The following is a 17,072-nucleotide window of genomic DNA, read 5'->3' as shown; positions in this document are numbered from 1 at the left end:
GGAAGTATTGTCGCACACCATGATATCAGTTTTAGCTGGGTTCAGAAGGAGGTGGTTTCTTGTCATTCATTGGTCAATATCACTGAGGCAAACGTCAAGGTCGGGACGTGGGTTGGAACCAGTCTTGGAAATTCTTAGGATAATATGGGTATCGTCGGCATAGTTGTAGCAGGTGAAGTTGTGCGTGCGGATGATTCCTGGTAGAGTCGTCAGATAGAGGTTGAAAAGGAGAGCAGAGAGGCTGGTGCCTTGGCGTACTCCACTATTCATGGTGCGAGCGGTTGTGACAAAGGGTGGGAGGAAAGTGATTTCTTTCCTGTTGTTGAGGAAAGAGGAAATCCATTTGAGTGCCAAGCCTCAGATTCCTAGAGAGTGGAGACAGTCAATGAGGATAGAATGGTTACTGGCGTCAAAGGCTGCTGACAGAACACAGAAAATCAGCACTGCACAACCCTCTGAGTCTGCCATGATCTTCAGATCATCCCAGATCGAGATCAGAGTGGTTTCTGTTCCATGGCACAGCCCGAAGCCTGATTGAGCGGGGTCGAGTAGTTTGTTGGATTCTACAAAGTGGTTGAGCTGAGAGTACGCAGAATGGTAAATGAGTTTCGTGAGAGTTCTGGTGTTGGAGATCTTGTAATTCTTAGAGAGGAGGGGGTCGAGGGATGACTTTTTTAGAAGTGGTTTGACATGCCCTATTTTAAAGGCCTCTGGAAAAATGGCAGAGGTGAGGGAGTCGTTTAGTATGGACCTTGCTTGTTCTCCTGTGCAAGTAGATGAGAATATTTCTGTCAGAAGAGAGGCATGACAGGGGTATAGGGGGACCCAGAGGGTCTGCTGCCGGATAGTAGATCTAGGAACTCGTCTCTCGAGATGGGGTGGAAAGAGTCAAAGGCTGGCATTGCAGTCATCAGGGCAAAGGAATTGGGAGGGGAAGGTGTGGGACAAGGGGTGAGGGTTGAGAGTTTTGTGTTAAGGATTGCCATCCTGCCAAGTGCTGTGTTTTGAAAATGCAACGGGAGGGAGTCTCAGAGCATTTGTGTGGGTGTGGTTTGGGCAGAGGTGCAGGTGGGTTTCACAGATTCAGAGATGCTCTTGTGGAGTTCTTTGCTGCTGCTGCAACAGTTCAGAATTAGTTTATTGTAATAGGCTTTTTTGGCCTTTCGGATCTCAAATTTGTAATGACAGTGATGGTGGGCAGACATAGATCTGCTGAGAGTGGTTCTAGATGTTCACCATTTGCACTCAAGATAGTTATTTTGACTTTTGAATGTATTCAGGTGGGGCGTGAACTATTTGGGGGAATGGTCTTTTGCGAGAGGCTGTGGGGCATGAGAGGGTGAGAGGAGTTAGTGATTCTTTAACCCAGGAGTATAAGGATTCAATGGTTAAGGGTCTATCAGATGTCAGCGGTGTTGGGACACATAGTAGTTGTTTGGGACTAGATATAGAGACAAGGTCATAGGAGCTGAAAATTGTATCAAGGGTGTGACCACCAGAGTGGGTCGGACCTGTGTATTGTCGGGAGAGGTTGAGTGCCTCAAGACTGTCCACCAAGTGTTGGGTCATGGGGTTGTTGGGCACATTGATTCCGATATTGAACTCTCCCAGTAGTGTGAGTGTTGGGTGATTTACTAGAATGGTAGCTATTTAGTTGCAGAGATTGTTGGCACAATGTCTGTCATATCCAGGGGTTCTTTATATGAGTAGGAGGCTGTGAGAGAGTGTTGAATGGTAGCGAGAGTTTTACTAGAAGGGATTCACGGTTACATTGTGTGTCTGGGTTTATGTGAGATGGAGAGTGAGATGGAGAAATGAGGTTTGTAGAGGATTGCCTCTCCGCCACCTCTGGAAGGTCTGTTGTGGGAGATAAGCGAGTAGCAAGGGGAAAAGGCAATACAAATGAGGTCTGGATTGTCAGAGGATAGGAGGTCAGAGATGCTGTGTCTTTTTCTCACCACAAAGCAGGCATTGAAAAGGAGGCATGTGACTTCATGAGGCAAGGTGATTTTCTTGACGCTAGTGGCTGGGAATGCTCGGTGAACATGGGTACCCTTTGCGATGGGAGGTGTGGTCGGATCAGTCTGGGTGGTTGAGACTGACTGAGGGGTGATAGTGGGGGGTCTGGACGCAGGTACTCTTTGAAGGGGTTGAGTGAGTTAAGTCGATGGGGAGGGGGAAGAGTAGGCAGGTGGTGGTAGGTATGCGAGTGACGTGGTGGGGAGGATCAGGGGAGGGTGATGAGTGGTGCATGTGAGTTGTGTGTGTGGTCAAGCAAGTTGTTTGTAGTTCGAGTCTGGGGGCGCTAGGGGTTTAGGTGTACTGGATGAGAGGTCAAGTTCAAGGCAGTGAAGACGGGACAGAGGGGAGGGGAGGGTCTGATGGTAGGGGTGGGAAAGGATGGGAGGTTAGACCGATGAAGAAGTGGTGCGGTATGGAGAGTCGAGAGATAGGGCCGGTCACCCTTTCTGCATCTTGTGTGTTTTGCTGCCAGAGGGGTGTGAGAGAAGGTTGGAGGTTCCGAGAGGAAAGCGGATGAAGTGACGGCTGTATAAAGGGCAAGACGTGCTACTTTGAGAGAAGGGAAAGAGTTTGAAGGTGGATGTCTGTGGGTGGGGGTCGAGTAGGAGCTGAGGATGAGGGAGAGGCTGGTGTAGGTGGTAGGGTGAGAGGGTGAGAGGGTATCGCATGTGAAGAGGGGGGCGCCAAATTGTGCAGAGTGTGTGGGGTGCAGTTGTCCTCATGGGACCATGCTGTCAGGGGGATGCTGGGTTTTCGAGGGAGAGGTGTTGGTGGTGAGGAGGAGTGGGACTGATGTGGGGGGCATGGATAGAGTGCATTTTGGTGGACGGTTGAAGATGTTGGTGTGACATGGAGCTCTACACGAGTGGGTGGGTGCTAGTGCAGGTGTCAAAGGGTGTTTGGCAGGGGCCGGGAGGGCTGAGGTTGGGGCTTGGTCTGAGGGGAGTTCCTGAGTGAGCGTACCAATGCTACAGTAGTGGCGGGGGACTTGTGATGTTTGGAGCACCAGAGAGCTCCTCTGACTTGTGAGTTGGAGATTGCAAGGGGTGAATGGACGGGGAGTAGAGGGTCGTTCTCAATAGATGCCTGGGGCAGAGGGAGGGATGGGTTGAAATGTGTGGGATGAGGGTTTGAGGCATGTGGTGTTTGGTGCACCAGAGCGCTCCTCTTATCTCAGAGTTATAGACCGAAAGATGATTGTGGGGTGACCTAGGAGGGTCAGAGTGTATCAGTGTTCGAGTGCAGGGTTCAGAGGTGGCGAGCCGATGTGGGATGTAGGGTGGGAGTTCCTGAAAGTAGGCGCTAGTTCAGAGGGCATGCACCGGGAGGCAGGGGAGTTGCTAGGTCTGGAAAAGATGCGCTGATGTCGGAACTGTTGGGACTGGGGGCTAGCTAGTCTTTTGGCTGTAGCTCCTGAGATTCTATCCGGGGCTACAACCAAAAGACCAGGGGTTATAGCCCCCTTACCCCCTCTAGCAACGCCCCAGCTGGAAAGAGTACATTTTGGGGGGTGGGTATAGTGCAGAAGGGGCAGGGATGAGGGGTTGGAGTGGCAGTCTTTGTTGATGTGGTATCTCCATCAGGGACAGGAAGTCAGTCATGGTTGTGGGGTGGAGCAGTCCAGTGGCTGAGTGGCGTCATGGAGGGGCTGCAAATCCAGAGTGCTAGGACAGAAGGTATCTGGGTCGTGGCAACTAGGACTAAGATGGCAGGAAGTGTACTGAGCAATAGCAGCACCTTGATTGTAAGACACCTGGATAGAGGGAGAAGGGGCCTAACACGGGGGACCATAGTAAATACAATTACATTAATGCAATAGCAGCACCAAGATTGTGAACACCTGGATAGCAGCACCTAGATTGGGAACACCTGGATAGCAGCACCTAGATGTGGAACACCTGGATAAATGGAGAAAGGCCTAACATGGGGGGCAGCAGTAGATGCAATAATATCAGTTAGATTTGAGACACCTGGATAGAGGGAGAAAAGGCCTAACACAGGGGGAAATCAGTGAATGCAATAATAATCAGATTTTGGACGCCTGGATAAGGAGAGAAGGACCTAACATGGGGGGGCAACAGAAAAGGCAATAACAATATATGCAATAGCAGCACCTACGTTTGGGACACCTGGATAGAGGGATAAAGGGCCTAAAACGGGGGACAACAGTAAAAGCAATAATAACCGCTAGGTTTGTGACACCTATGCAAGAGCAGCACTTAGATTTGGGACACCTGGATAGAGGGAGAAGGGCCTAACATGGGGGACAACAGTGAATGCAATAACAGTAATGCAATAGCAGCACCAAGATTGTAAACATCTGGATAGCAGCACCTAGATTGGGAACACCTGGATAGCAGCACCTAGATGTGGAACACCTGGATAAATGGTGAAGGGCCTAACACGGGGGGACAGCAGTAGATGCAATAATATCCGCTAGATTTGGGACACCTGGATAGAGGGCGAAAACGCCTAACACAGGGGGGCATCACTGAATGTAAGTAATATTAACCAAATTTGGGACACCTGGATAGGGGGAGATGGACCTAACATGGGGGGGCAACAGTAAATGCAATAACAATATATGCAATAGCAGCACCTAGGTTTGAGACACCTGGATAGAGCGAGGAAGGGCCTAAAACGTGGGGACAACAGTAAAAACAATAATAACCGCTACATTTTTGACACCTATGCAAGAGCAGCACCTAGATGTGGGGCACCTGGATAGAGGGAGAAAGGGCCTAACATGGGGAACAACAGTAAATGCAATTACAGTAATGCAATAGCAGCACCAAGGTTGTGAACACCTGGATAGCAGCACCTAGATGTGGAACACCTGGATAAATGGTGAAGGGCCTAACACGGGGGGACAGCAGTAGATGCAAATAATATCTGCTAGATTTGGGACACCTGCATAGAGGGCGAAAAGGCCTAACACAGGGGGGCATCAGTGAATGTATTATTAACCAAATTTGGGACACCTGGATAAGGGGAGAAGGACCTAACACAGGGTGGCAACAATAAATTTAATAACAATATATGCACTAGCAGCACCTAGGTTTGGGACACCTGGACAGAGGGATAAAGGGCCTAACACGGGGGAACAACAGTAAAAGCAATAACAACCGCTAGATTTGTGACACCTGGATAGAGGGAGAAGGGGCCTAACACGGGGGACCATAGTAAATACAATTACATTAATGCAATAGCAGCACCAAGATTGTGAACACCTAGATAGCAGCACCTAGATTGGGAACACCTGGATAGCAGCACCTAGATGTGGAACACCTGGATAAATGGAGAAAGCCCTAACATGGGGGGCAGCAGTAGATGCAATAATATCAGTTAGATTTGAGACACCTGGATAGAGGGCGAAAAGGCCTAACACAGTGGGGCATCACTGAATGTAAGTAATATTAACCAAATTTGGGACACCTGGATAGGGGGAGATGGACCTAACATGAGGGGGCAACAGTAAATGCAATAACAATATATGCAATAGCAGCACCTAGGTTTGAGACACCTGGATAGAGCGAGGAAGGACCTAAAACGTGGGGACAACAGTAAAAACAATAATAACTGCTAGATTTGTGACACCTATGTAATAGCAGCACCTTTATGCTCCCAGGGCCATAATCGATATTTGGGACAACTAGATAGATGGAGAAAGGGCCTAACACGGGGGACAACAGTGAGTGTAATAACAGTAAATGATATAACAGCACCTAGGTTTGGGACACCTGGATAGAGGAAGGAAGGGTCTAACATGGGGGGGACAACAGTAAATGCAATAATAACCGTTAGATTTCAAATTGACCTCCCAGCCATTTAAGATGAGATAGCAATACCCATGAGATAGATGATGATGCAGAATTGTATTCAAACATCAATAATCAAAGCAACTCAGGTAGTTGGCAAAAGGGTAACTGTTTTCATATCAATTACCTAAAACAGGGAGTACAACAGACATCAGCAGATGTCTCTCATTACAATCTCAAAACTTTTCATAAAAAGTCACACTTTTATAGTAAATATTCGTCATATGAAGTTAACCTCCGTATCACTAACGTCATCACAACGTGGCAAAACTCAAAAATGTATGGGTGAATGTGATAGAGTCTAAACGGATCATCTAGGTATACAATCCATACTAGTTTGGGCAGTGAATAAAGTGATAGGATTCTAAACATTAGGTGGGGCAACTATGCACTTCCCTAAAAATGTGTCACTATGAAAGTCACTAAATGTACGACGTCTAATTGGCTACTCACCTATAGGACCCTTCATCATGTGGTCCTCTACCATTGGTTACTTTCTAACCTCTGTCAATACCCTCCCAACCTACGTTAGCAGCACACAGGCTGAGCATCCAGGTAGAGATAAGCTAGTCTTAACCATAGCTTCCCACCAATTAACATGACCATCCATCATCACCTCAGTGGTCTGCTGTCAATTAGGGCTTTGAACTCATCCTTTGAAATGTTCTTTTCCACTGAAGAATTCAGGGGAGTAAAGGCACACTCTGCCCTCTTGCATAGGTGTGACCATCATGCTCGTCCAGCGTATCCTCCCCACTTGACTAAAGAACATGAAATTGAGCTTTCAGTGTATTAAAATGCTATTTTTCAATAGACCTCTGACGTCGTCTTGTTCCTTTTCATGCCTTCTGATCAGGAAGCTTTTCTCTTTCACACACGATTTGTATGTAATATCAGCTCATCCCAGTCTGATTAGGCCTTGGCTTCTTGGCTCATCCAACCTCACCTTTCTGAGTTGTCCCCTGTAATTCACTTGTTTTCTAACTGCGACAACATGAAAAAGCGGCTTTCCTTCTTTTGCTCAGCACTACTATCATATGTAGTAGGAACACCCATCCTTTACTGTCGCCAATAAATATATATGTACATATATATATATACATGGTGGCGCATGCTGCACTCTATTTACTATAAAGCTAGCTTCAAGAATAGTTCATCTGCTTGCGTTTCTTTGCATATTTACACTTGAGAAATTGCTTGATATCTTCATTATTTTTGTAGCATGAGTCTCTTCATCTTTGTCACAAGATGTCATTCATCTCGATACTTTCTTGATGCTTTATAGAATTATCTACATCCTCTGGTTTCTGCATCTCTTCTCAATATACGTCAGCTTTTGCATTTCTATGATGTCATTATTTCTCTTTGTTTCTTCAATTTGTCCTGCTTTCTTACAGACAATCACTCGGACAGCCATCATACTATCTCATGTGCGGATGAGGTTCTCTCAAATTGAACCTTGCTTTGAGGGTTCTCATTGGTATCTGTAGTTCAAAGGGCTTTGTATGTGTGTTGCATTCTGGTGTCTAGCAGATAGGCAATATGGGTGAAGTGATTGAGATGTGGGTGCTTAGCTCCTTCTCTACACTCCCCCTTCTGGGCGATTCATCAACCACTCTCCTATCTATCTTCATATCCAGACATCCTTGGTTGAAGTAATGTTTCTTTGAAATCCATATGACTCCTTTCAGACATCCAGCTGATTTCACATGCTCATCATTGTTCCAAGTCATGAGTGTGCACTGCCCACTTGGGCTACAATAGATCCATCTTCCCACATGCTCCTTATGGTTCTTTGGATACAGGAACTTCGTTCCCTCAGGTGCATGGATACTGGGCTTCACAAAGTATCTGATCTCTTCATCTGTTAACCCTCTGGCCTTCCATCTTGATTCAACATTGATCATGAATTCCATCCCTATAGCTTTCTTTGCTGTCTTCTTACATTCTGTGATTATTATCTTGATCACATAGAATCCCAACAGTACTAAAATGATCAGGGTCCCAAGGAACTTGAACATGTCTGCCATCCATTGTGGAACCCAAGTAAAGAGTGCTCTAAACCAGCTATCATCAGCAATGTCTTCTACATCATCTGTCATCTGGACATGTAGCTTCGTTAGCATTTCTATGGCCTCAGTCAGGGTGCTATTCTCGTCGTCATGAGAAGGTATGACTGTGCAACATGATTCTCCGATTTTTGCACAAACACCTCCATCCATTGCTGTGATCATTTCCAAGACGTATCTGTTCTGAAAAGTCATCAAGCATATGTCTCTCATCTCTTCCCTAATAGCATTGAAATCCTTTATGGTTGTGTTGATTGTCTGAAGCAATTGCCATCTGGTTATCTGTACCCATTAAGTATTTGCTTCGACCTGGATTCTCAACATGAAAATTAACGTGAATACTGATGACGTCTGGCTGAACAGTATGTGTTCATACGGGATAGAGTCAAAGGCTTCTATCGATTTGGCAGATAAGTAATTCTCTCTCTTCATTCGATAAACCAGTTCCAAACATCTCTTCTTCCTTAGATGAGCATCTGCTTTCGTGAAACTGTCAATGTTCAAGTCACTTTTAAGAATCACCAAAGCAGGAACATGAACATTTGCCAATGTGCATATTCCTCCTCAGTCTTTTGTCTCATATATGCTTTTGATCGGCAAGCCCAATAATGATCCATTACCAATGCTGTTCCAAGATTCATCTTTGGTGCATCAAAGATCCGACTGCAGTTCCCATTCTCTCTGACTTTTCTTGTGCCATTATTTCTGAAGCACAACTTTGATTTTTCCAACTGTATTATCTGTAATGGTCATCCTCTGTCTTCGACCCGAGTCAATAGTTTAGCAAGCTTCAGCCATAATTGTTTGCGCCACAACTGGGCATTCCAAACAGTTGATTCAGGGCGATCAAATATCTTCCATGCTCTACAGATAACCTCTCCTTCTTCCCATCCATCTGGTGATAACACTGATCCCCAAATCTTCATCTGGCCTCTGTTTTTCCATTGTCGGATGTCGTCTGCAGTCTTTCCTAGACTTTTTCAAGTCTTTTGTTTACTTCCCATCTGATTCCAGCTCCTTTCACTCCAGGTTTTTAATATTTGATCACGTGATTCTTGGTATGAGCTCTGTGTCTTGTCTTTGTATCCTGTACATAATCATCTTCATCTGGATCTGTCCATTCAGTTACCCATTTCAGATAGGCATGTCGACCCATGAACTGGCCTCTTTCACGGCAAAGTGCTATGTGTGATAGACAATGTGTTGTCTGGAGGTCTATCTCAGTAGCTATGAAGATCTTAACTTCATCATGCTATACAGCAGGAGTGTACATACAAAGCATTCCTCCTATGAAGTTCTTCTTCCCACTTCTTTCATATGCTGGTACAAAATGTTATTCCCCAAGTGTGCTGTACTATCCAGGTAATCATTTGGCTCATGATCATCCTCCCTAATATTTCTCTTAAGTCTCTTCCTTTTCGCATGAGCTTCGATAATCATCTCATGAGTATATCAGCCTAGGTTCTTCTTACTGGACCAATCATAGAACTATTCTTCAGTGAACTAGGTGTATCTATATGTGCTGCCTTAGTAGGAGAAAGTTCTAGAAGTTTCATCCTCTCAGCATAATCCTTAGGCATAAAAATGTCTCGCAACATCTCCATGCGTGACTTCCTTCTATAAACTAACCTTGGCTCACTTATCACATGACCGGGTGCCTTTGTGTGTATCTCTAGGGTAGGAACAATCAAATAGGGTCTCGGCTGCCTTGTAGTTGCCACGTCTGTATCCTTCTTTTCTTACACAGGAGGATACACAGGAATTTTCACTTTACTGATGTCTTCATAATATGACGTCCGTACTGTGTGTGAGGGCAGTATTACTATGAACAGAATACAAGTGTAAATCGTGCATAAACATGACCACTTAAAGCAGCAGTATTCAAACTTTGGAGCACTCCCCCGCAGGGGGCTGTGGTCGCATTTCTGGGGGGCCGTGAGAGCCCAGCATGAAATGTAAAAAAACACATATATTACTAAAAACCTATGAAATTCAGTGAAAAAACCTTGTTAAAGGAACGTTATGGTTAAGTTGTGCTACTAAAAACCTATGAAATTCAGGGAAAAAACGTTGTTAAAGGGACGTTATGATTAAGTTGCGCTACTAAAAACCTATGAAATTCAGTGAAAAAACCTTGTAAAAGGGACATTATGGTTAAGTTGCGCTACTAAAAACCTATGAAATTCAGGGAAAAACGTTGTTAAAGGGACGTTATGATTAAGTTACGCTACTAAAAACCTATGAAATTCAGTGAAAAAAACTTTGTTAAAGGGACGTTATGGTTCCAAGTAAAACCGAAAAACCCTTGAAATTCGCCAGTTATGGTAAGCTAAGCAACCATAACTCGCGCCACCACCGTGCACTGCTAAGACTAACACCCAGGACATCAAAGATGACATCACAAATGTCATTGATGACATCACTGATGACATCACATGTCTGTCTCCCTCTTTTTTCACTGAATTTCGTAGGTTTTTAGTAGCGCAACTTAATCATAACGTCCCTTTAACAAAGTTTTTTCACTGAAATTCATAGGTTTTTAGTAGCGCAACTTAACAATAATAACTTTGACTTTATGTACATGTAATATGGAACATACTGAACTTCTTCTACTGAACTTGATGTCCGCGAACTTTTTTAATGTTCACGGACATGTTCGGAGAACAGTACCACTACCTAAAAACTCTGGGAGGGTATGTTTGATTGTTATATCATAACATAGGAAAATTTAACAAATTCAAAAAGCAGGACACATACACATTATATGTAGTAATACATAAGAAATGTAAGCCATATGTGTAACACACTAACCATTCATTTAAATACAATATGTTCTAAAATGGAATATACCAGAAGAAGATAAATTGGCTTCCAACATAATTACCTCACAGACACTCCACAATTAAGAACAAGACCAGACCTACAGAGTACTTTGAACATATCTTACCTGAAATAGTAAGTGTACTTCATTTTACTCATATATTTATAAACTTTCTGTATTAGATAAAACAAAAATGTATTATCTTTTTTTTGTCACAGAAATATATAGTACTCTGGAATGGCTAGAGGAGCATTTCCCACATGAGGAAATGTCACAAGATAGTGAAACTAATGGTAAACACTTTACAATATAAACCATTTAATTGTTATTATTTTATATACATTTAACATATATATATATTTTTTGTACAGAGCATACCAAAATAGAAAATACCTCTGAAGAAACTGTTATGGATAACACGCTTGACAGCATAAAAGAAAAAATTGATTTATTGTTGACCAATTTTAATAATTTGAAAACTTTTGTTGAAGATCATTTTAAAACAAAAACCTCATACCATTGCCCCACATGTACTTGTCCCCCCTCACCATATCCCAGTCAATTATCCCCAAACTCTCTCCATAACCCAAAACGTTTGATGAGACTTCCATCCCTTCTTCACCTGATACCAATCATGTTGAAACCCCTAATTCTCCTGTTTTTGTTTCCGTTTCTGCCCCACCTTCTCGGTCATAAATTATTAATATATGTTAAATAAAGTTACATTTTTATATTGTGTTGTAATTAGTTTCCGTTTTTGTTTTTTTAAAAACAATGTAGGTGTCCGCGGACAGCGTGGGTGTTCTGAAATGTTCGTAAATAAATGAAAATGGAGGTGTCCTGAAGAACACGATACCTGTCCGTAGTGTTCGCTAGCAAGTTGAAACTGTTCTAAGAACACAATTGGTGTCCTAAAATGTTCGTAAATAAACGAAAATGGAGGTGTCCTGAAGAATACTAAACCTGTCCATAATGTTCGCTAGCAAGTTGCAACTGTTCTAAGAACACACGCGATGTCCTGAAATGTTTGTAAAGAAACGAAAATTCAAGTGTCCTAAAGAACACTATACCTGTCCGTAGTGTTCGCTAGCAAGTTGAAACTGTTCTAGAACACACGCGGTGTGCACAAATGTTCGTTTGACGTGGGACGCACTTTTAATTACTTCAGGACCCGAACAGTGTCCGTAGAACATCAACGCGCATGCGCAAACCAATATCTGTGCATTTGGTGTCCTGCGGAGAGGCGCTTCCTTCGCGGACATGTTCGCGAAGGGATCATGTGACCGCGCCCACACTAATCGTGTGTTCTGAATGCGGACCCTGTTCGTGTCCCCAAACAATTTAAAAGTACATTTTCAAGTAATCCACAATATTTTTCAATAATAACTCACCATAGCACAAGTCCCACATACTAATCATGAGTTTCTACATACTTTTTGAAATGTTTTGAAACTTTTTTTGTGTTCGATCTGTCCGTGGACAGCGCGCATGCCCCCGGACCGCGTGCAAGCACCCCTATAAAAGACCACGCCCTATAGCTTATTCTCATTGTGTTTCTGGCTATTCTTCAGAGCACAGCATTTTTCCTGCAACTTGCAGATTACACCATCGAGATGGAATCCCTGGCTGCACTACTGCCACCTGGTGCTGCACCTGCTTCAGCACCACCCCCACCCCTCCACCACCACCACCTTCCCAAGGACATGAAGAGGGGAACAGGAGTGAGGATGCAGAGGAGGAAGAAGAGGATGACGAGAATGAGGTAGAGGAAATCCCTACTACCCGCACGAGGCGTGAGTCTTGGGTGTGGCGGTTGATTACCATTCATGGGAATGGTCCTAGGGCTCGTGCGAACCGTGTCACCTGCAATGAGTGCAAAATGATACTCAGTCATGGGAGGCATGGTTCGTACAGCTTTGGGACCACTACCATGAAGCGACACCTGAGGTCATTTCACTCTGGGGCTATTCGCAAGGTGTACCTTGCGAAGAACGTAGTAGGTTGATTTCCTCTACTTCATCCTCCGTTTCTGATCCTGTCATCACAAGGACCACCTCTGTGGGACAGCGTCTTCCTCAAGCTGCCTCACAGGCCATACAGAATTCTGATGACCCTTACCTTTCGAGGGTCACAGTTGTGTGTATGTACTGTGACACAGTACTCTGCAGGGGGGAGCGACTTCACAGTGCTTTTGAGACTATCGTCTCAGAGCACGAGAAGACCTGCTCACTACCCAAATAAAACCAACTCTACATCTTCCTCTCACAGCTCGCCCTTTCTTATCCCTGTGGTTGGTGTCCCCCCCTTTACCCTCCTTTCCCCTCCTCTCCTAGTGTGTTGTGTATAAAAAAACCAAATAAAATACAAAATAACAAAAACCAAAACAAAAAAGCTCTTTTCAGAGCCGCCTTTCACAGTTAAAAAATAGAAGTGAAAATAAGTGAAGCATGGCCCTTTGTATTTTTTAGAAGTCTGCGGACAGTCCGCGAACATCTAAAAAATTGGGTTGCTACCCTATCAGAACCATTGCAGTTTTCTCTGGGAGGAATTGGTGGCTCTGAAAAGAGCCTTTGGAAGGTGTTTGTATGTCAAAAATTATAAATACTTAACACCTACTTCAAAATGGATGCTGTAATTCTAAAAAAGGTTGCAATGCATTTTGTACATTTCTCAGAAAAATCTGATTGCCAGCATAAGTAAGATGGACTCCAGCTCTGCGAAAAATATATGTACTACGAAACATAATATTTTCATTGTGAAAAGAGGACATGCCAAAATCTCTTATGAAAGGCACAAACAGCCTTATTGACATTGTGCCTTGCTTTTTCCATTTGTGGACCAAATGAAGAAGAACAAAGCCACATTTGTCTCTGCACAATCCGTGAAAATATTACTTGAGAATTAGGAAACATGTCCATACCCTTCCCAAGTCCTTCTTTCATAGCAAATTGCAAAGAAATTCCAGACACATGTCCTAAACTGTTCCCTCCACAATGAATTACAATTATGTCTGGATGTTGCTCTGTCCCCAAAGTAGCACAGAGAGGTAGCAAGTCCAACCACTTCATTCCACGTACTCCATGCCAATGTACTTCCACATGTGGAAATCCAAGATCTACAGCTACTCCACAGCTTTCTGCATGCACCTTCAACCAATGTATCCATGAATCTCCCAAAATCCAAACAATCTGTTTTCTGAAACACACAGCCATAGCAATCTGTTGTTCTCTCAGCAAAAAGAGTATCTGAGAAACTCTCTCCTGGCACAACACACCCACTAAACTTTCCTGACCAATCCCTTCCAATGCTCATTCTCATTTGCATGACTTCTGAACCCAAAAATCCCTGGATGTAACACCCGATGTCCACGAACTACCGCCATGTCCGCAGCCATATCATAACATGAACAGCCCTTCTGCCATTTCCAGTTCACTCTCTGTGCCATTCCCTCATTGGATGTAGCTAAGAAGTCACATGACCATCCACCAATCACATTCAAGACCTCTACATCTAACTGCATCATCATAGATCAGCACTGCAAATGTATTGTGAATCTCTCTGAGTACAAGAGTCACATCATTGGCAAGCAACGTCTACAAGAAATACTGTACAAGTCTCCAAGATTTCTACTTGCAGCTCCATGCATATCCATATAACACAAACTACAGGTATGCATATTTTCTGTACAGTACATGAACACATTTTCAAACTGACTTAATATATTTTTTATTTCTTTATTTATTTAATTACTTTAATTTAAACATGACATTGAGGCACTATTACCTGGAAGAGCTTAGTTTTAGAAATAGTGGTATTCAGTGTTACATTATGAATTTCACAAGACATAGTAAAGATATTTTGCTTGCTACAGTTAGACATTGCAATACAATTTGTTCATATGTATCGAACTGGTGCGACGTGTATTATGTAAATAAGATAGTTTTAATGGTTTTGAGGAAGGCGCTGAGGATTTCAATTAAAAAAATCAATTTCTAAATTAAAAACAGTGCTATATACAAACAAAATTACTAATTTGTTTCTATTACAATTGCAGTGAAGACCATTCTCCTGAAAAGAAGTAGCCGAATTTGAAGAACAAAGAAGAACTAAGAAGTAACCTGTTCATTTTAGAAAAAAAGTAAGCAGAATATCACCATAATATTTGTATTATTACTGGAACACACTTTAAAGTTAATTCATACTATTTCTGTGCCTAAAAATAGAGATTGTACACCATTCTGTCCAAAAATCCCCATGTCTTAAACAGCAATTTACAGCCAGAATGGCCCACAAATTCCTATTATTGGACACACAAATTACCCAACTCAACCGCTAGAATTTTGATATTATAAAACAAACAACTGTTTTAATTGTATACATTAGATTTACTATTTGTACTTTTCCACACCACTAGCTTACTTTTTTCTGTCATCTAAACCCGTTTAGTAGCACATAAATTCAAGAATACCCATCCCTACTAGTTGTAGTTCCCAATGCACAATCACACACCATTACATACATCTTTATCATCTTACTCAAACACTCATGTACACAGCACACATACATTGCAGAACACCCCAACCGATACCTTCTTTATTTTTTTCAACAGACCCTAAATAATGCCTACCAAAAGTCAAGTCCGTAGAAAGCAACGCAAAAGTAGAGCAAATGAAATTAAAAGTGTACAACATAAGCATTCACCTCTAGCAGAATTTGTAAAAAAAAGTTGAAACAAAACAGCTAATACAGTCATTTAGTGAAACAAACACAAGAAGTTTCAAGTACAAAGACTTTGCCTCCTCTATCAAAATGTAAAATAAAACAATTAACAGAAAATCAGCTAGCACTACAGATACAACTGCTACTTTAAATTTTGATATAGTGCAAAGTAATTATACCAAGAAAAGTATTTTAGCCAAAATGTACCGTCACCAAGTCCTTCAAAATCTTATAAAAACAGGAAAGAAATCAGGTTCAATGCTTAAAACCTATCGTAGGAAATTAATTTTAGAAGCATTGATAGGCAGTGCATTTCTTCTCAAAAGAAAGTTATTTATTTTAGTGTTAAACAAAATGATACCACTAACAAAACTAATAACTAAATTACAAAAAAGACTTCTCATGTCAACAGAAAGAACTTCTTAAGTATCTTCAGAGGTGAATGGAATCACACTACGAACACAGAACCATACTTCAATGAAGAAGCGTACAAACAAAAGCAAACAAATACAATTGACATACATAGCAGTGGTCGAGGTTATGCAAAAGTGAATAATACCATAATGAAACAAGAAGTACTCCTTACAAAAATATGCCCTGAAAACTTAGAATTACCCATCCATTCAACTGAATCAGAACATCTAGTGTATAAATGGCCATGCACTTCAATGTGTAACATTCCCAAACAATTTTTCAAATCTTTATGCCAATTCCTTAATCAATATGTAAAAAGCAAAGACAAAATCAAAATTAAACTACTGCAAAATATGGATACCTGTCCAGTGTGCAAGTACACAGGACTACAAGGACATTGATTGGCCTGCATTACAGGACCTACTTGTAAAACCACCTTCCATGATATCAAAAGGATATCAACACATCATTCAACTATAAGAAATCTAGTCTATAAACTGTACTATGTTAAAAGTCCTGCTTTAGCACCAGCAAATTTAAATAACATTTTTCTACACAGTACAGCAAAAGACCTACTGGAAGAAATTGAATATATCCAGAAAAAATATTTTGGAAGTGAAAGCCACTTACAGAATGAAATAGCTTTAAACCAAATTAGCAACAATTCTACACATGGCAACCTTTTACTAAAGATATACCAAAAAGAAATACTAAAATGTAAATGTACATCAGCTGAAGTACCAAACCATGTGTGTTTATGTTGCCGCAGACCTTTTTATAAAAGTAATACAAAAACTGTAGACCTATCATACAAAATAGAAGACAATGAAGATTCTAAATGGTTTGAATTAGCTCCCTACCTTGTAGCAGAAAACAAATACGAAATAACTGACCCCTTAATACTTTGCAGTTACTGCACTACAAAACTTGACAACAACCAAACTCCTTCACGTGCTATCACAAATAATTTGGAATTAAACCCACTACCAAAACCCCTACAACGACTTAATGTATATGAGAGCATCATAATTCAAACAGTTCACCCATTTCAAGCAATAATACACCTTCAACCAAAAACTGCAAAATTACCTCCATCTGAATTGGTAGAAGGCATTTGTGGAAAGTAGTTTATTTACCATTAGATTTAAAAGAAAATGTGCACACTCTAGGAGTGCAACGTCTAATTGAGCAATCTTTAATTATCTTAGT

The sequence above is a fragment of the Ambystoma mexicanum genome, chromosome 7q, assembly GCF_040938575.1.
Source record: "Ambystoma mexicanum isolate Mex_15411 chromosome 7q, UKY_AmexF1_1, whole genome shotgun sequence".
In the NCBI taxonomy this organism is placed as follows: domain Eukaryota; kingdom Metazoa; phylum Chordata; class Amphibia; order Caudata; family Ambystomatidae; genus Ambystoma; species Ambystoma mexicanum.
This window is presented reverse-complemented; position numbering follows the sequence as displayed.